This window comes from Puntigrus tetrazona, chromosome 19, assembly GCF_018831695.1.
Source record: "Puntigrus tetrazona isolate hp1 chromosome 19, ASM1883169v1, whole genome shotgun sequence".
Lineage (NCBI taxonomy): Eukaryota > Metazoa > Chordata > Actinopteri > Cypriniformes > Cyprinidae > Puntigrus > Puntigrus tetrazona.
Genome location: NC_056717.1, coordinates 7,633,574 through 7,655,418, shown reverse-complemented (window position 1 = coordinate 7,655,418; position 21,845 = coordinate 7,633,574).

The window sequence follows — 21,845 nt, the reverse complement described above, 5'->3', positions numbered from 1 at the left end:
AGCGCTCGAGGAGATATATCTGCGTGGAAAGTCCACCGAGACTACGAGTAAACAAATTACTCCACTTAAAGAAAAAAAGAAAATCTGATTTTAAGCTTTCATAACTGTGGTGTTTCAGCCAGTGACGTCTGACATCAACAGCCAGGAAAGGCTGCACTTACAATTCATGCTATAGTAAACAATGACAAACTACAATATATACACACATATGTGTGTTTGTGGCAATATTAGAAGCACACTGCAGTACATTAAAGCATGGTGTATTGTATTGTGCGATTACTGTATTATATTAATGCTACTAAATATAAAATATTACAAATTTCTAAATAAATATAACAAAAACAATAAAAAAATATTGTGAAATATTACTACAATTTAAAATAAATGTTTTACGTTTGAATATATTTTATATATATTTGAGTATATTTTTTATTCCTATGATGTAAAGCTGACTTTTTTTGGTTATGCTGATTAATGCTGATTAAAAGTTTTTTTGCGATTTTTCAGGATTTACTGATTAACAGAAAGTTCAAACGATCAGTTTAATCTATCCTTTCTGAATAAAAGCATTAACTGCAAAGAAAAAAAAAAACGCATGTAACACATGAAATGAAATATTGCTCTTAATAACTGCTTCACAAAAATAGGGTGTTTTTCTAATTTCATCATCTGTATTTATTTCGATTTAATGCAACCTTGCTGAATAACAAATCGAATCAAAATACTTGTGCTTCGCATTTAGCCATATACCACCATAAAAGTGCTAAAAGCGTTAGCAGCTTGTAGCCTGCCAGTGGTAGAACTTTAAATGATGAGTACTGAGTATGAGTTTCAAACTCTCTTCCCCAACGCTGCTGCATCATCCATCATCCACAGCATCAGTTTGTGTTTGTGTGCACGCTTGCCTTTTCTTTCTCCTCTGCGACGCCCTTAATTAGTCTCTTATTCACCGTTCTCACATTAACACTTGGATAATTATGTCTATCACTTTGCAGTGTAAATAGTTTAATGAGAGGAAGCCGTCTTTCTCACATTCACACTCTGTCTCGGCTCTTACACTCCATCTACGGCGCTAGCGACACGACACGGCCAAATGAAACGCTAATCGCGGCGCTAGCTCGCAGCGTTGATGGGCTCCTTCACCCACACTGAGATGAGCCGCAGACACAGTCTGGCGGTGAGGAGAGATGAAGTCCCTTGACACTCTCTCACGCTCCACTAAAGCAGGTTTCAGCGGGAAATCAATCCCTATCCCTCTCTCTGGGAATACACTGCCATGTTTATCCTCTCTCCACCTGAATGACTGGGAGCTTATCGGTCCGCCTGAAGAGTCCACACCGCTGAGCAAAAATATTCCCTATTACTGCCACTTTTGTAAAAGGAGATATGTAGAGCATGATACCGGTGTTATTTCTGTCATTCAAAGGACTCTCGAATTTGTCTGAAAAAGGCCTTAGTATAACACATGGTCTGCAGTTTATTGCGTTGAACAGATGGATATTTACCAACTCATCTGAAACGCAAAAAAAAAAAAATTATGTTTTATGTAAGTAAATGTTAAATAGTTGTCAGATTTAAGATAAAAATTTGACAAGCATGCATACTTTCATAATATTTTCATTAATCGCACGTTTTTCATGACTCTAAATAAATAATTGTGATTGTTAGTGAAAATTGTAGCCATGATAGTGATGGAAATATATACTGACAAAAACAGGATTTCTCTTATCCTACATAAAATATATTTATATAAACAATGTTAATTTGTTTTTTTACATTATTGCATAATTTAATTACATTATATACAGTATATATTGTCTCATACCTCATAGAAAACAATATCACACATACAATAGACCAAGTGCAATATTACATGAGTGTAAATGTGATACTGATATTAACACTGACGTAAATAAGATGTTAGTACTGTGTTTTTTAGACTCAGTGTTGTTGTCTGTTTTGCTCAAATTCACCAACGAAAATACAAAACAGACAAAGCAGAACTGTACGTCTCCAAACAAGACAAAGTGACATTTCATTTCTTAATGCATGTTTTGAACGAACTGGGTGAATCATTCGGCACATTGAACCATTGGTCAGGCACGTTGGATTTGTTACCATTTAGTATTAATATGCCTTTTTTTTAAATGGGTTGCTTACTGACACACACACACACGCACGAATTAGAGATTGTAACATTTTTTTGGGTTTTCTTCATCTGTTTAATTACACTTCAGTAATGCTGACTATAACATCAACATTAATATTTTATCAAATAAGCCAATAGCAGCAGTTTTAACCTTAAGTGACCTGTAGTAGGTTACGTTACAAGCGACTTCTTATAGTGACAGCCCCCCGGAGCAATCCCAGGACAGGTGCCACGCTCAAGGGCAGGACTGTAATCGCTCACGGATCGCTTCTGCTAGCTGCAAACAACTCCCAACAACAAATATATCTACTTGCTCTTTTGCATTTGTGCTCAAAAGTGTATTACTATGCGAAAAGTTTGGCAGTAATATCAATGCATAATCCATCTGTAACATACCTATTACTACTTTTCTGATCATTTTACCTGCCCTCATGTCGTTCCAAACCTGTATGACGGACTTGGCTGACTTTTCAATTTTGAAGAAGCAAACCATTTAAATTCAATCTCCATTGAGTTCCATTGTAATTTTTGTTCATATAATGAAAGCCAATGGGAACCAAAACTGTTTAATTACCAACACTCTTCGAAATATCTTATATCTTAAGAGAACGCGTACAGTTTTTGATCTACACGAGGGGGAGTAAATGATGACAGACTTCATTTTTGGCTGAACTATCCATTTATGGCAGGGGAAAGTTTGCAGGTTATAAATGACAGAGTAAGACAAAGTGCTAAGAACTGCGACAACACGACAGATGGAGTTGAGACAGTCTCTCTCTAATGCTGGAGAGTCCTCATTAGAAGTCTGCAATCTGGACCGCACATCAACACACGATCATTAAAAACCAGCCCTCAGTCCACAAGCTCACCTACATCACAAAAAACTACGGAAGGCCTGTGTAAATTATTCACGATGATAAATACTCTCTGAGGGTGACATGAAGCAAAGGAAATGATCACAATCTCCCGAAAATCACCTTCAGGCAAAACTCGTTCTTGACTGGAAGCAGCAGGTAATGACACAGCAGAGGAAAGGACCTGAATGAGACACCTGTTCTAATTAGACATCTCTTCCCCAGGCTCCGAAACGAGAGGCGGTGGTCACGACGTCTGCCCGTCAAGTTCAAACCACGCTGGGCACCTAATGAAGCGTGCTGACCGCCGCACATCTGTCCCACTGTTTCCACAAACACTCGGTGCACTCTGGGAAACGTAGTTCATACATGACCTACGCGCCCATCTGCGGGGTGGAATATGCTCAGCGCTGTCGAAATCAAGGTGACATTGAAGGCGGCCCCGAGCCAACAAAACTTCCTTATGTTAATCGAAGCATTCTGTTTTATTGAGCCATTAAAATCCTCATGAATGTCAAGAGGAAGAACTGAGAGCATGACTCACTGAAAGTCAGCTCTCTCCTGCAGGGGTCTTTGGTAGAGGAGGGGGCCGTCAGATGGGGAAGGAGAGCATCTGTTCCCCCCTAGAAACAGGTTCAGCTCAGGACAGTACGGATGAGGAGAGTGGAGGCGGGTAACGATTGTAGAGGCTGAAGGATTTTGGAGAGCGCCGGTTCTCAGACTCATATATTGGGCTTCATGAGGGTGCGATGATTTCAGCCAGCTTCATTACGCCTAATGGGATCTATTTCTCTCAGGACAGATCATTGCAATCGCACAGTTCAGAACAGCTTCCGTTATACCAAAAATACCGTATGATTTCCGAAGCTCATATTGGCATCTTTTCACACTGAATTACTAGGTAGGAAATCCACCCACCGCTAGCGACTAGTGCAACCTGTAAAATAACAGCACTGTCAAAAAAGGTTTGTAAAACTGTCATTTAACGGTAAAACAGTAAAAACTAAAATGTAAAAATAATAACATTTCCTAACATTTAGTACTATAGTAAAGCAATAGAAGTTTCTCAGTTTAAATCATTTCAAAAAATATTACATGCAGTTGCTTCAAACAATGGTATCAACATCACTCAATGTAAATTTCGTTAATCGTAATTAATAGTCGCAAATACGATTTCAATTTAATAACCGACAATTATTATTTTTGTCATAATCGTGGAGCCCCTGCATTAATCAGTTTTCTTATTTTTGTTATCGTTAATATACATTAGTGTTTTGTGTTATTTTGTTGTTATTTAGTAAAGGTTTATTGCAATATTTTAGTGTCACATGGGTTTTGTTTCAAAGGTGTTGTTATCATATTACATAAGAAAATGTACAAGTATAAAATATAAAAGCACCAGTTTGACATCTCATAATAGAGTAAAACATGTTATTGAATTTGACGTTGAACATGAAAATGAATTTTTGATGAGCAAATATGCTAGTTAGTTTTTGTTTGTTGTTTTTTTTTTTTTTGGCAGTAAATGTATTAATGCAAACACACTATATAAGTCTCTGTGGATAAAGCCAAACACTATACTTACAAGACCTTTCTGACAGCCAAATATCCACAGTTCACATCAGAATGATCACATAAGAGCTGAATCAGAAACTAAGCGGGAAAATAAACAGTGTGCTCAATTTATTTGCATTTTTTAAAGGTTCGCGGTGAAAGCAAAATTTGTGTTGGTTATAAATTACGAATGCTGAATGTACAATTTAGTTTGAACTGTTGATGAAAAATAGCCTGTCAAAAAATGATTACGAGGCGACAAAACTCCATATTCAATCATTTTTTGTGGCGCAACAAGAATGATCAAATTACATAAAACATCAATTACACACCTAATCACTCTTCATTTTGTTATGCTAGCTGTCAAAACGCATGCTGCCTTTGACAGGAACTTTAAGAGAGGAAAGAATACGAATCTGCCCGAGACATTTGTTTTGTACAATCCACAAAGACAATCCCCAAAAAAATCTCACAAATCTAGAAGCCAAAAGAAGACACCAGTAGTTATAAACAAAATGTAATTAAGACAAATTACACTTTCTCAATTAACTTTAAAATACACCACTGTTAAAAATACAGGATTTTAATACATTTTAAATAAAACTTGATAATTATTTTTCAACTTTTTCTTATTTTTTATTTCTTTATTTATTTCTTGGATACAAAGCAGAATTCTCAGCATCATTACTCCACTATTCGATGTCACATGGTCCTTCAAAAATCAGCGAATAAACGATTTTTTAAATAAATTTGTACAGATATCATCCCCTGAATGTGTCGGGTCACTGCATATATGGACCAAATGTGTAAATGAGAAAATAGCTATAATGTCAATAATGGCTAAACTCAAGCAGGAGTATTTATGTAGTGCTCACATCGGTTTGTTGTGGTGCTGCAAGGTCACTGACAAACAACGTCATCGCTCTCTCGCTGCAGAGGAGTTTATAACTTACTGCCCTGAATAAGCGAGATGAGTTGGCTGAGCTTTAGGAAGCGAACGTACACTCCTGTAAGAGGTTTCTGTGCCTCTGGGAGAATGTGTGGAAATACTAAAAATAGGCGCTCAAATGAGCATTTGTAGACATGTTCAAAAGGCCATAGAGGTGAACTCTCCTCTGAGCTTTACAAGAGACAGGAAAGAACATCTAACGCTGCGGAAAACACAAATATGAGAATAATTCTCCTTACTAAAGGTCCAGACTAAATTCTGCTTTAGCCACCGTAAAGTGCACACGTGCACACTGCATTTAAATCCGGTGGTCAGTTCACCTTTTAGTGCCTAATCTTGTTCTGTTCACACACTGTTCAGTCATTTAAAGCAATGACATCCGCGTTCCACTACCGAATGAACTCCCACAAAATGCATTTACAGAAATCTTGCGCCGTGCATACGGAAAAACGAACTTAACAACTGGTTGTTGATGAGGACGTCACGGGACTGCCGCCAATGACCTTGTAGCGCCAGGCGGCCAGAGATTACCTCAGACACTGCAGGATGACGGAGAGAGCTATGCTGTGGAGCAGGGCTTTAAACAGCAGAAGTACCGACGCCTCTGACAATGTTAGTGTGGTTTGACGGATGCCGTCACGTCTCTTCTGTCTTGTTTACTTCTCTCTTGTGCTAAACTGCGGGCTTCCATTGTTTTGATAAGTACAGTACGTTGCTATGGTTTCCTCTTTGTCAATCATCACAGATGCAGAACTGAGTCTCGTTCAATACACACAACCATCATTTATCATTATATATACATACTGTTTTCAATTGGAGCAGCAGTTAATAAACAGAGATCACTGACCAGCTACGCAATATCTTGATAAGTTTGGTGATCAGTTTGCATTAAGCCTCTCGAGTTTCATGACAGAACTAAAAAAGATAATTATAGTTATATTTTAGCTTCTGGTTTTTTCCCAGCATTTTAATTTGGATTCAAGATAAAACATTTTAACATATTTACAACCATTTACATGTTTAAGTCACCTTCTGTATTAATAGATTGTAAAGCGAAGACCTGCGTGTTTGCAATAAACAAATCTATCGTTAGGACACTTTTAACTTCCAAACGCTGCTTCCATCTTTGAACCTTTACACGTTACAGGATGCTAACTGATGGACTGGAGTGGTGTAAGTTACCTGTGGATTATTGTGATGTTTGGACTCTCATTCTGACGGCACCCATTCACTGCACAGGATCTAACGGGCAAGTGATGTAATGCTAGCTACATTTCTCCAAACCTTTTCTGATGAAGAAACAAACTCTTGGATTGGATTTTCATTTTCAGCAAATTTTCATTATTGGGTGAACTGTTCCTTGAATCATTTGAATATACATTGATTAATGTTCTCACTAATTGACTAACAGTCATACAATGCATAAAGAAATGTTTATTATAAAGCATTGCAATGCTAGTCTTCGAAATTCCTGGATAATTTTCATTTTTAAATGCAATAATCTGCTTCACCTTTTACAGTACATCACATCTAAATGTGTCACGTGACTCAAGGCTTTGTGTGCGGGCTGGAGGAGGAAGGAGCTTCTTGGTGATGGAAATTAGAAAATAAAGAGAGACAGAGCATGGTGGTAAAGGGAAAATGAAACCGTTTGCTGATAATAGCGAATGAAAAACCACAGGAGAAGAGGTCTGCTCCTTCATCGAGCCGAGATAGCAAACGTGCCCCCATTTCTTTTTAATGAGGACAGGGTGGCTGCAGAGCACCCAGCGAGGAGACAAAGAGAAAGAGGATTTCTCTGATCCGCCTTCCCCTGAGTCCAAGCAGGGCCAGAATGATTCAGTGAACATAAAGGAGAAATGGGGATGTGCGGGCCTGCGGTGGCCGTTAAACGATCGGAGCTCGTGAATCTGCTGCTGGTAAACCGTTGCGGAGGACAGGAAGACCAGAGCCCTGCAGACCACAAAAAAAAAACACAAGTTCCACTCGTCTGTATCTACATCATCCTCGACCTCGTCTTCTTTCTGTAACCTCTATGTTCGGTGAGAAAAAATAAAAAAGAGCCCGCGGCCGACCGAGGAAGTGGATTGATCAGATGCAGGCGGCTGTTGATCCGAGCAGCGAAATGAGCTCTGGAAACTGAGAGGAAAATGTCAATAAATAATCACACCGACGTTCATTTGCAAACTAAACAGTTCTCTGGATGAATCTGTGGCCTGCTGACAGAACAAAAGAGTGCGTTTGGCTGGATCGTGTGGATTACAGCAGCAGAAAGTCCACTCAGTTGCTGACTTACAAGGTATCGAAGACAACGAAAAAAACAAGGCATTTTTGCTGCCATCGAAGTAATTTAAGTTAGTAAATCCATACGAGTACACTTACATTCTGGATTAATTAACATCAAATGAATCCTGACAAGTCAGTCTGGTCTCATTGTTTAGCATGTAACAGTTGAAACAGACCAATTTTTTTGTATTCTGTTTACACTAACTGAAAATAGCAGCATTATTTAAGTGCAAATATCTATTTATACTACTTTTTGCAAGTGGCAATTATCTGCACCTCAGTATTGAAGTGCGTTATAAAACAAATTGCAACGTATTGAGTGTAAATTTAAATGCCATGGTTGACACCCTCTTTGGACAACAAAACCCTTTCCTACACCTACCCCATCCAATCCTTTATTTTCCACTTTTTGATTATTTCTTTCATTTTGATTGAAAATAAATGATGTGATCTGAAATTTAAATAGGGAGAAAAAATTTAATCAGAAACAGTCATTAATTTCTGAAAAGCGATCCACTTTGTGAAGGTTTTTTTTATTACATTTAACCGCATACATCGCTCAAAACACGCATGTGACATTTTGTCATAACGATGCTTGACTCGTGTATTAATTACATTCATGATCATTTTATGTATTTTTTTTAGAATAATTAAATTTTTTGTCAGTGCATGAGAAAGCTCTATTTTTGTCCCATGGCAAAACCAAATAAGTATTATGTAAGTAATAGATAAAAGATTAGAGAAATCTTATTAACTTTAAGATTTTAAAATGTGTTTTATTGTCTTCTTATGCGATCCTTTTAAATAAGTTTTTATCAAAAATGTTTAATTAAATGTAATAAATTCAAATAAATGAATTATGTTTAACAACTGCGATTGAATAACACGATCATTGGCCATAAATAAAACAGAATCAACAAATAATCTCATAAATATTCATAAATTAGGATCTGCATGCATTTGTATATAAAGTTGACAATATATATATATATATATATATATATATATATATATATATATATATATATATATATATATATATATATGTGTGTGTGTGTGTGTGTAAATAAATAAATAAATAAATAAATAATTATTTAATTAATAAAGGTAAATTATTTACATTTCAGATGCTGTCAATGCATCTATACTTAAAAGTAAATGTACTATTTAAGTAAAAAGTTGTTGAATGGTTAGCCTTTTTCCATGCATATAGTATACAAAAATAAATAAATAAAAAAACATGCCATAAATAACCTCTGAAGTCTATGTCAGACTTCACTGACCGTGGTCAATGATATTACAAAACCATTTTTTCTTCTTTTTTTATATCTACTTTTTTATCAATATAATTAATGCTTTATCCATCACAATAATGTAATATCTTAATCTTAATTTGTTGGCTTTCTCTCAATTACAACAATGTGATTCATTTGATTAATTAAGGACCATTTCATGTCATTAATTCAATTAAAATTGGACTGAATTTGTAATCGATTGGCAGCCCTAATAAACATACTCCAGTGCAGTCCTTTGAATGATAACAGCGACTACAGCTTTTCATCTTAGCATTAGAAGCAGCGAGCGTGACGCACACACACACACACACACACACACACGCACACACACACACAAACAGAAACAAGCATCAATAGGAGTGCAAACAAAGCTCTGATGTCTGCTGTCAGTAGCAGTACCGCAGTTATACATCAAGCCCCTTCATTGCCTCCATTTCTTTCTCCTTTAGTTGCAACTTGCTGAATCTATATTAAACCAACAATAGAAAAGCTCTCAAATAATCTGAACCTACAAAAGTGTAATCCCCAGAGATTACACAGGTGTTAGGAGAGTTCAAAATGCACTGCACATAGATTAAATACTGTAGGTGTAATGCAGTAAAGCAAGCAGAAATCATCCAGGGAAGCTTTACGGGTCAGGTGTGTTCAAATACTCTTAGAAAGAAATAAAAGGTTCTCAACCATGCCAGGTTGAGAATAATAGTGGCAATTGCAAAACTGACCTAGTCAAATCTACAATGGAAAAAAAGGTGCGGAGATTTTCACTTGCTAGAATTGCTACTGCACTTTTTACTTTTGATAGTATATTTCACAATGAAATGGCAAGTTATTGCAATCAATTAAAGGGTAAGCTCACCCCAAAATTAAAATTCTGTCATTAATTATTCATCTTCATGTTTTTCCGAACCCGTATGACCTTCGTTCATCTTCAAACAGAATTTAAGACATTTCTGATGAAATCAGAGAGCTATCTGACCCTCGTAGACAGCAACACAACTGAAATGACCCCAGATCAGGAAACACATCAGCACATCAGTAAAACAGTCCAGTGGCTCAACTTCAGTTTTGCTATGAGACGCTATGAGAATACTTTTTTGCACGAAGAAGACAAACATAATGTAATTTACTGAACCGTTCTTCTCCCTTGAGTTGTGTCTTCTGCCATTTTGGAGATTAATTAAGAATGTATTTGATGTAATCAGCGTGGTTTAATAAGAAATGTCACACATGAACATAATAGGCGCTGTTTATGCCTAGGAGAAAAGGGCGTATATGAGCTGTGATACTCTAAAATGGCAAAAGTCGTAATTTTGGGGGAGCAAAATAGTTGAGTAAATGATGCTTTTTTGTTTTCTTTGCACACTTTTCTTTATTTTCATACCATTGCAAAACTGAAGTTAAGCCACTGTTTTCTTTATGGAAGGAGCTTGAATCATATTATCCTGCCAGTATTAGGTTTATAATTAGTTCTTAGCAAGCATTGTGAAATTTAAAAGAATACTATAATTTTTAACTTCTTTCTGGTCAGTAAAAGAATAATAACTGAAAAATGTCAGGTTTACATGAGCAACATGATTGGAACAATTTTTTGGAAAAAAAAAAATAAACAAAATTTAAAAAAAAAATGTTGCAGGAGGAACGACAATAGGCTGTTTTATAATGTGCATTAGAATGAGAGAGAATCGTGGGTATAAAGGCTGGTGTCTACGGAGATCTCATTCACACATCCACACAGACCGGCTCTTGGGCCACACCATGACATTTATAAATATGCATCAGAGCCCACACATCAGCGCTCCTGTTCTCAACAAGGTCCTGCATCGACAAGCATTCACCCTGACTCCCTCCTCCGCTTGCTATCTCCCTCACTCCAGCTCGCTCTTCCCACCCAAACAAGTGCAAACGCTCTCATTCCCCTCAGGAGGCAAATTTAAATGTTTGTGTAGTGTGTGTGTAATGGAGAATGAGCGATGCCTTGTGTGTGGTACAGGTTATTAAGCCACGGCTAGTGTGGACCGGTGTGGGCAGGAGCGCAGAGCAGGACTTAATGTGGTGTGAGTGTGCCATTACCTTAGTAATGAGTCTGATGATGCTGAAGCCGAACAGCACACATGCAAACTAAAAACAGCTACGCTTCCATGCAGCCTTTTCAGAGCAATTCTTATTAATCCCTCAGGAGAGCACTCACTATTTAAGTCGAGTTTCAATTGTTTAATGCAATTGTATTTTTATGTTATTTCTTCAGTCACGTGTGTGTCTTGTTCGATCTCTTCCATCTTTAGTAAGTTTACCAGATTTACTGAGTTTATCTTGCCCCGTTGAACTTCACGTCATTATGCTAGATGTCAACAAGTGAGTGAATTATTTTGTGATTGGGAATTACACAGATTCAGCCAAAGACCCTGATTCATTCGAGCACAAAACAAGAGAATGATTTACTCAAAGATTCATTCAAAGACACCGGTTTGTTAAAAAAGAGAATTGCTTCGCTGATTTTGTAGACATGAGCTCCAGGTGATCATCCGGCCTAGAGCAGCCTCCACTCTAGTTTTTCCCCTGGCTCTGATGTCTCTGTAGTGGTTAAACATAAGGTAAACATTCATTTTGGATATATCTAACAGGCAATCTTTGGTTTCATTTATAGGCCTATTTGTTCCAGATCATATCATTTTGGCTGAGCACAAAGTTATGTTTCATAGATGATTTACTTATTAATTGCAATGCATATATACACATACATATACATATACATTTAAGCATCGTGTACCAAACAGCATTTTCTAAATCAAAGTGATCATCCTGATTCCCTTGTTAGTGTTGACCTTGAAGTGAATTTACATTCCCTGTCCATTTTTGCAGCTATTAATGTTAAAACAAAATCAGAAATATCGTATTTCATCATAATATAAATACATACAGTGAAGATAACCGAGCTGACTGACGTTAACAAGTAAGTTGCTGTTCTATTACCAGACTTGAGTTATCCCGCCCTCAGAAGTTCACACTCGAGTCGAACTTTCAAAGTCCGAACTACCAAAGACCAAGCCTAGACTTTGAGTACTTGATATTAAGAGAGAGACAAATGTTTATATACATAAATCATCTGTTTAACCAATTGCCTCCAACACACTGATTCATTCAAAGACAAAACAAGTGACTCAAGAATCATTCATTCACCTGATTAATCCAAAAACATAGATTCTTCCAGAAACGAAACAAGCGACTGTATTTATGAGTGAACAACGGAGCATTCACTCTGATGAGTCATTCAAGGATACTGATTCGTTTAGAAACAAAACAAGTTACCGGCTGCTGCATACTTCTCTGCTGTATTTTTTGGGTGTATAACAGTATGTGAAAGAGTATGTTCAAATTCATAGGCAAAAAGGACCTACTGCTACTGAGATTCTGAAGTTTGCATCCAATGAACATTTTACTACCCCATTAAGGCAGAGGAGAAAATTGTAACGCTGCTACAGAAGTCACCGTATTTGTTTACTTTGCACACGAAAGCAAACCTACATTGACTTTTCAGTAAACGGTAACATATGAATGACAGCTGTGTGTTCACACAATGAAAGACTTAAGACAGCAGAAGAAAACACTGGTAATTCAAGGCATAATTTAGCCAATGCAACCACTATCATAACAATCTAGCACCTTAAACAATAAATTTAATTTCCCCTCACAACACACAAAGACAAAAAGCATGCTGGAGAATGTAATTTTTTCCCTCCCAAATACCCATGAATACAAATGAGACCCGACATGGGAAAATGCTGGCAGCGTAGGAATGCAATTTACTAATCCCAGGAAGTCTTGACTGCATCCTCAGGGCCTACGAGCTAATTAAACCCCATCCACATCCAGCGGAGCAACCAGCCCGTCTTCATGCTGCTGGAGTGGGACTTTCATATATCTTCTTTAATACCAACACAGCCAGACATGCAATACAGGGGACCGAAATGAGGTTCAGAGTTGAGGCTGTGTACTGTGAAAAAGCCACTATAAGGGATAAATTCTCATTTTTATTTATATTCTGAGCCGTTAAAGCCATGTGAATAATTGCTCTGGAGAGGCAACAAAATGACACCAACCGATGGCAGGACAAAAAACACAACACAACGTGCGCAATCCCAAATGTCTCAGTAGTAATGCCACAGACTACAGAAAAATATGCCTCTTCATGCTGTTTAAGAGCATCCAAAGCAAAACTGTGCACTGGGATTATCTATCATTACAGTATTGCAAAAATGATGGGGTCACATCAAAATGCCAGCCCTAAACAGTAAACTAACGTTTATATGTTTATGTATTTAAATGATTTGTTTTTGTTTGTTTTTTTAGATAAAATCCCAGATGCCAACACTTCCTAAAATGGATTGGTCAGTGATTTTTTTTAAGGCCGAGATTAGGATCTATTCATATTGCCAAGAAAAAATTGCGCCTGTCCAAATACCCACCATTGTGGTCTTGGCCACCGTCATGTGTATGCGACAGGAAGTAAGTGCACAAGACTGTCCCAAGTTGGAAAAATACCAAATCTCAGTGCTCTTAACACACACTGTATCTACCAACACTACTTCGGAGCAGTATTAGAATATCTAATTATCCATCATTTTAAGGAAATCACATGCCTAAAACTTTACTACTTCATTATTTTCATTGTTAAAATTTTACAACTTCAAATTGTATTTAAAGTTTAAAGAAATAGATACGAAATGAAATGATATATGATATGATATACATTATTGTGTACAATTTTTAATGGTTTATTTAAAATGTAATTATCTAAAAGCATGTCCAAACAACTTTAACAGCTTAGTATTTTATTGGATGGCCATATTAAATGTTTTATGTTTTTTCTTAACATAAATTTATTATCAGAAACGGTTGTAATCGGTTAAAAGCATACAACATTATAACGTTATATAAAATATTTTAAAATGTAATCAAATAACAATTTAACAATTAAATTAATTCCTAGCAAACAAAGTGCTGCACAGCAAAGGTTTACTTTATTTCTTTAAAAAAAAAAAGATGTATTATTATTATTGAGAGGTACATTTTACTGTACAGAAGTGATATATTTCTGATAAATTCAAGTTAAAGGGCCGTTGTAAAGAGTTTCTATTTTCAGTTTCTCTGTGTATGCAATATATAATATATGTTTTTGTTAAATGAAACTAAAAGTCTTGAGATGGTATTCTTAGAGCAGCTCTGGAGATGAATTTCCTATCCTCAGCGAGAAGACAGACACACATGCTTGTGTTTGTGTAGTATGAAACACTTTTGCTGTTGTTGTTTTTTGCATCACGCTTTATAAACTCCAGGGACCGTTGTGCGCTCCCAGGAGATCAGCAGTTGTTGAGATACTAGAACTGCCGTCTAGCACCAACAATCGTTCAACAGTCAAAGTCACTTAGATCAAATTTCTTCCACCTTCTGGTGTTTGGTTTGAACAACAATTGGACCTCTCGTCTACGCCGCCGTGCTTTGATGTATTGAGCCGCTGCCCCCGATTGGCAGATACAATATTTAATTTTTTCCATATATAAATGTCAGAGTGTGTGTGTTTCATACGAGTCTAGGGGAAAATCAGATTTACAGTGCTGCGTGGACGCGAGCGGAGAGTCAATTCTCTAAATCTCTCCACAGGGATGCTGGGCTGTGTGCACACACACACACACACACACACACGTTCACCCAGGTGGCCGAGCTCGGCACACACTGTCCAGTGAGCGAGGCCGACTGTCCTCTGCATGCTGTAGCACCCACTCACAGGCTGGGTAAATATTTACCGATCAAACGCAGATCTGGCTCCATCTGTGCAGAAACCCTGTCTGTCCGCCTTTTTCAACTAACCTTCCAGCTTTGCCGGGCAAACACGGATTAAGCTTTCGGTATGTATATTAGGGATGGGCAATATATCGCACGGTATAATCGTGTGCATCTCGTCAGTGAAGCCGGTTCTTTGATTAGTGGTAAATCTCCATCACCTGTTTTCAGATGGAGCGGTAGTTAATACACAGAGCTGTAGATCATTGGCAAGCTATGCAATATTGTGTTAAGTATCGCAAATGAATCACCCACAAAATTAATGCCGATGTTTCTTAGGATCTCTGTATTACCTACCGCTCCATTTGAAAACAGGTGATGGAGATTTAACACTAATCAAAGAACCGGCACTGAGGAGATGCCCTAAGGCATTTGCATTTATGTACAGTAAACGTGTTGTTTAGTGGTTGACCGATATACCACCAAGGCCAATATTTGGCATTTTTCTAAATATCGACATAACAAAGTTTATCTGTTTGGCTGATGTTTTTCGAGGCAAGACTTTTATTTTAATTGTGCTTACACTGTCATCATTAGCTGTTTTTTAACCCGTTTTAATTCAAATTAAAATATATATATATATTAATCTATATATCAGCCACCCTACTTTCCAAAGTAAAATCCAAAATCCAACATCCAAACCCAATATCAGTCAAAAGTATACATTTTAAAAATTGCTATATATTGCAGTATAATGCCCTACAGTGTTATCAAGCCATTTAGAGAAATGTAACCGTTTTTTTTGGCACCCTACTCTTCACCCGAAGTCACTCAATTGTATTAGCTTGAATTGATTAATGAGTATTTAAATGAGCAACTTACTTAAGTTGGTAAGTGATTTACTTGTGAACCGTAGGCTGTGTAACAGGATTAAAAAGAAGAGCTCAAAATAACGTTTCTGGTAATTATTAGTTGGTTAGGCTGCTTTAAACAAATAAAGGTACTTCAACTGTACCTGACAAATCTGAACAAAAGTAGTCTGACGTTACTTCTTTTTATTAAGAACTAAAGTTGGCTATTTGTTGGCTACTGAGTAGACAAATACCGCATGGCAAAAAGGTATTTAACAGCTACTTTTTGCATTATAGAAGGCAAAGCGTGTTTCAAAACCGTACGAGAAAGGGTCGACCCTAATCTGCAAATCAAGATACGTTTCTACCTGCTAATTTGTTATAATATGCTATAACATGACTTTCTCTATGTTAAGCTCTAGTTCATTGAGTTCGTTCTGGTTAGTTGTTTTCATGGTGCAAAGAGAAACTCCCAAAGTCCTCGCCATCCATCAGAAGTTTTGTTCATAACAGGTTCGCCACACTGAGGCCATTATTTACACTGTCAGTAACTATTTGAGTCTCAGGCCTAATGACCTAATGAGATTGCGAGACCGAGTAACACTATGGGCATAAAAATAGTACACAACTTCCTTTAATGCTGGCGATTTTTGTTTTGTTTTTTATCTATTCTGATTTACTGGATGGTGTGCCATTAACAATAGAATTATTATAGAAGAATTAACCATAATTAAAACGGAGAATATCGAATAACATGTCATTCAAAATATAAAAGAAAAACAAAACAATAAAAGTATTAACATTTAATTTAAAATATAAACTAAAGTATATAATTGATACTAAAATAAAATATTTTAGTTATCTCATACTTTTGCAATAAATAGCATACAATATTGTACAATATATAAATGGTTAATGTTATACTTAATATTAACATTTACATAAATATTTTTTTAAATCATTTTTTAATGTGATTATATAATTTGGGATTGTGATGTGTTATAGAATACAAATCTAAAATGTGATAAACAGCATAAATATGTATTTTCTTTTTAATTAAAAAATTAAACACTTAGTGTCTTAAAAATATAATCTTCAAATACAAAGCATTTCCATAAGCCGAAACGTCGTAACTTGGGAACTTGTTTGAAAACACTATTGATAAATACTCATTTCACACAAATAAAATGATCCAGAACCTTGAAGATAAATCTTTAGCTTACAGGTATGTAAATGTGTGTAAATTATCCTTTAAAAAGGAATATCCCACAGTTGTGTGTGCGTTAGCTTGTAGCGTGTGTTATCATGAGGGCTTATTGATGAGTGTTGTCCTTCACCGTGCATATTTGAGATTAAAATCGGGGAGGTTAATTAGAAGATCTTGTGTGGTTAAGATGCAGTGATGATGGAGCAGGGCCAGGGCTGCTCTCATTGACGTCTAATCATGCCGATTGTGCCCTTCCCTCGACACTGCTTTCTTATGCAAGCCCTTTCCGGGGGCTTTGGAGGAAAGCGCTGACATAAAATGGAGGGTCATTTACAAACTTCTTCCAGCTATTTGCTTCAGTCTCCTTATCAGGAGGACAGCTTCTCCTTCTGCTTCATGCTAACTCTGCATTCCAACATCACTTAAGTAAATTCGCTCCACACAACCAATCACCCAGAGGAACAGCTCTCTGCCAGAAATGCCTAGAAGCAGAGAGGCGGGGAGGAGGCTGGGAAGAAAAAGAGGGCCAGAGAGAGTAAGAAACAGACAACAATCCACTTTAGAGGTTGTAAAGGGTTTGAACGTGATGCTACACTTGTTCTTTTTTTATTTGTTTTTAGATTCCATTTACACCTGGTAGTAACATCTGTCTGAGGTCATCCGACAATGGACAGCACAAAATACAAGTCGAAATCCGAAGTCTTCCGTGATCTGAGGTAGATGGAGTACGATGCTCATCCATTGCGATGCGCGCATTTTAGGACTGCACTGCCGAAAAAAATAAATAAATACAAAAACACGTTGGCAGCTGTGGTTGCCAGAACAATTTGGTAAAAAAAAAAAAGATGTAGATTTAAATGCATTTACTTTTACAGTATAACTGTAATTTGCAAACAAGAAAATTGTGTATTGTAAACCATTAATTTCAACAATGCATACTGCTATTAAAATCTGTTTTGTACCTTTAACATACTGCCAATCTCCATAATGCAGTTGGTTAAAGAGAAGGCCATATAAAGCTGAAAGCTCATCACGAGTAGCTTATGCACAAACAGAAGGATATACTAATATATAGAAGGTGCACAAAGTCATTGATGCAAGCTCAAAACACCATCATGGTAACACACATGGCACTTAAATAATGCAATAAACATTCATTAAACAACAGAAGATGTACATGAAGCCAAAATGTACAAACCTGATAATAATTCATACATTGATTTGCTGTATTTACTTTACTGTAAAACTGTACAATTAACAGCATTTTACTGTATTTTTTTCTTTTCCTGTATATAGTACGATAACTTACTGTTAACATTTTCTTTACTGTTTTTACAAAATCTTACAGTTAAAATTACTGTTATTTTTACAGTGTCCGTGTCTGCCTGTCAATCAACTGTTGCACTAAAATAAAGTTTTTATACTTAAGTTTTGTACTTAATGGTTTATGCTGATTCTGACCAGCTATTCATTTATTAACAAAACAACACTGCGGATGAATCTAAGGTATTCCTCTTGAAATCCAATCACACACACGGTATTCACAGGAGGTTAATTAGGGACACATTATCAGCAGGTGTAAGCAGCATTGTGCACTGGCTGACCACTTATCACCCCATACAGATGTTAACAGCAGGAGCAAACAGGACCGTAGACGCTGTCTGTGACTTTGCAGAAGTGTTGAACTTCAACTGGACTGTAGGGATGCAGCCGCTTTCTCTCCGTCTCTCTTCCTCTGTTTCTACATTTCTGAATGTCAGGTCTCTTATGTCTGATGACAATCTTTTCATTCATTCTTCTGGTCTTTTTGCTCATGGCAAGTATTTTGCACTCTTCTCCTGTTTTTTTCCCCTTTCTTTATTCAGAATATTCTCAGGGTCTTTTAATGTTTTAATATGTTATATTTATCAAATAAATGGGAATTCCTAACATAATCCTTCATGTTTATATACGCATATAGTACATTTAAAATCAACTTCAAATGTAATATCAAATAGCAAACCACCATTAAAATTATAATCAAAAGCTTACCTGTGCTTTTAGAATAAGTCTAATTCAATAAACACAATAGCTTATTAAAAGAAAATGATTGAAAAAAAATTAATTTGACATTAAAAGGTGCACTTAAAAAGATAACCCAAGAAACATAAGAAACCTACCCATACTCTCTCATAAGATACAATCATACTCTCCATCTATATGGACACTTAGATGGCCTTTTATTTATATTACCTGCAAGTTCAATTGCATTAAAATATACTTTCAATATCTGAAATGCACTACAGGTGCACAATCAATACAATTAGCAACATTCATCGATACATTATTTAAAGTGCAGAGGGAAAAACATTCAGGCCAAGTAGAATCCTATGGTCCGTGGCATTGGTATTATGTGGCAATAACCGAAATTTGCTCTGCGGATGACTATGAACTTTCTGACATGGACCTTAATTATGAAATATAGCGACCACCAGACCACCATTCAATATTTATGACGCTCTTTGGAGCAGTCAATTAAATCCTCTAAAACGTGTGAGTTTCTCTAAAGTGCATGAATCATCTGAAGCACCTCCAGAAGGAACAGAAGAAAGATGTATGAGGCCAGAAGAAAAAAATGGTGGAGAAAATTATTCATTTGCATGCAGAGAAAAGCGCCACCCCCGCCTATCAATCATTGCTCACGCTCAGAGATCCTCATCCTGTCAACAGAACCACTGCGGCCCACCGGTGAGTCAGCAGGACCCGCCGCAACATAAAGCAAATGGCATCTTGTAAACCTGTTCAGTGATTTGTTCTCTAAGATAGTGCCCACCGAGACCAGTGTGTGAGGTCTACGAGTCCAGATGCTAAAAACAAATGCTTCATTTTAGTAGTTGTCAGCTACTTTAGCTTTAGGAGTAGAAACAATAAGCAGAAACACACCAACACAGCCAGACGTCTGAAAGGCCTAGTACTCACTAGTCAGTGCTCGTTTTCTATTACGGTGTTGTTAATGTGCATAGATTATGACCAGACTGTAAGGCTACAGTCATGCATGCTCAAACACATAAAACATAAACGCTCACGTACTGTCGTAATGATATCTCCATAAGTCTCAGCCCTGCGGTAATGACTGCTTTACTGGGAGAACGTGAGACGGATCAGGAGGTATAGACAATGGCCTTATGCTTGGAAGAACACAAGATGTGGGGTTATCCCTCAGGATCAGCCCCAGTGGAGCGAGATACAGATTCACCTTCACGCCAATTTATAGACTATCTACATCTGCTGCCCTGAACTACGCTGTGTGCAGGACCACTGTGCCCTCGTTTCTCTTTCTATCTGCAAAAAATAGGAAGGGAGTGATATAAAGACCTACATCCAGAGAGAAATGAATACTACAGGATGAGAACCTGGGAGAGAACTGAACTGAAAGTCAGAGATGAAATAATTAGTCCATCAAGAATTAATTCTGACATCATTTAAATGGCACGTGACAAAAGGAGAAATTTAGAAGAATGCGCGGGATGCTACGTTTAATTCAGGAAGAAGTACAAATCGGTAAAAAGCTAATAGGTACATCTTTGTACCTTATTTATCCCTAAATAAGTGATATGAGTTATATTTATACGTTTGTTTCTGAGAGCATCAAATACAAATTGGACTGTCCTATGGTGTGTAAAAAAAACTTACACAAACAACATAAGAAAACGTGTCTTCATTCTTATAGCTAGAGGTTTGAGGTTTGTCGTCTTTTGCATTTCATATGTACAATATATTGTATCTTTATTTCAATTAACAACAAACACGTTTAGTTAACAACATCAACATCAGTGGAAACGGTGTCTTTCGTACAGATCATTATTCAGCGAAAACCTTGACATCTGATCTTATTCTCTTTGGCTCCTTCATGAGAGTTCACAAGAGAAACAGCAATGCCATTTCTTTAATCAAATGTCTTCAGTAAATCAGTTGATCCAGTTCTTGAAACTCATCTGAATTTTTTATTCCTCATATGCGAAACTATCGCGCGAGTCAGAGGTCTTGAAATATACAGCAGCTCACAAGTCATATGAACCATTTTGATCATATTTTAATTTCGCTAAATCCTTAGTTGTCGTGAGTAATACTTTTAAACTGCATGGAAAAGATTGCGTAAAGAAAAAGACAATTGCATCACCATAAGGGGCAAATAAATAACAACAAAATGTACATTTTTAGGTGAACTATCTCTTTAAGATAGAGAAACAAGAATATCTGACTGAGCATTCAAGTGTAACAGCAGCCATATGGCCATTACATAAATGTGGCAGTCTCACTTCAACTCCCTCGAAGGCTACTTTCAGCATACATTTCTCTGTATGTTCTGGATGAGACGGCGCTGAAAACAGCCAACATCTCCTGTGGACAGCACTTCTTAGTGAGGGTTCCTGTGACAAGAACCTCTAGCCTGAGGCAACACTCTATTACTAAAAAGCATGTTTCTCTTAAAGACAACTCAGCAAGTCTTGCACCTTCCCCGAAGTGCTATCGATTTTTCTAATTTATTCATTTTTAGTAAAACATTGTAAAAAGAGATTTTAACAACTGTTTGATCAAATGCTAATTATGTATCGATCTTTGTTCTCATTTAAGAGCTATTTCCCTCTTGATCTGGCGCTCAATAATCATCACACAGCAGCCGTAGGCAGAAAGAAAAAGTGCCTTAGAGTCAAAGACTGTTACTGCTTTTAAAAAAAATAAAAAATCATTTACATATACAACTATATTGAATTTCACTGTGGTCCACAATGGTGTCTGAATAATAAAACCTGATCTGGCTCGCACTGGTGAGGCACAATGAAACAATAAGTGCTGAACACTATCCAAAGCAGCCACTGCACAATCATTAGATCAAAATCCGGCTCTGATTAAAATTCTGCCTACATAGGAGCTAATCCATG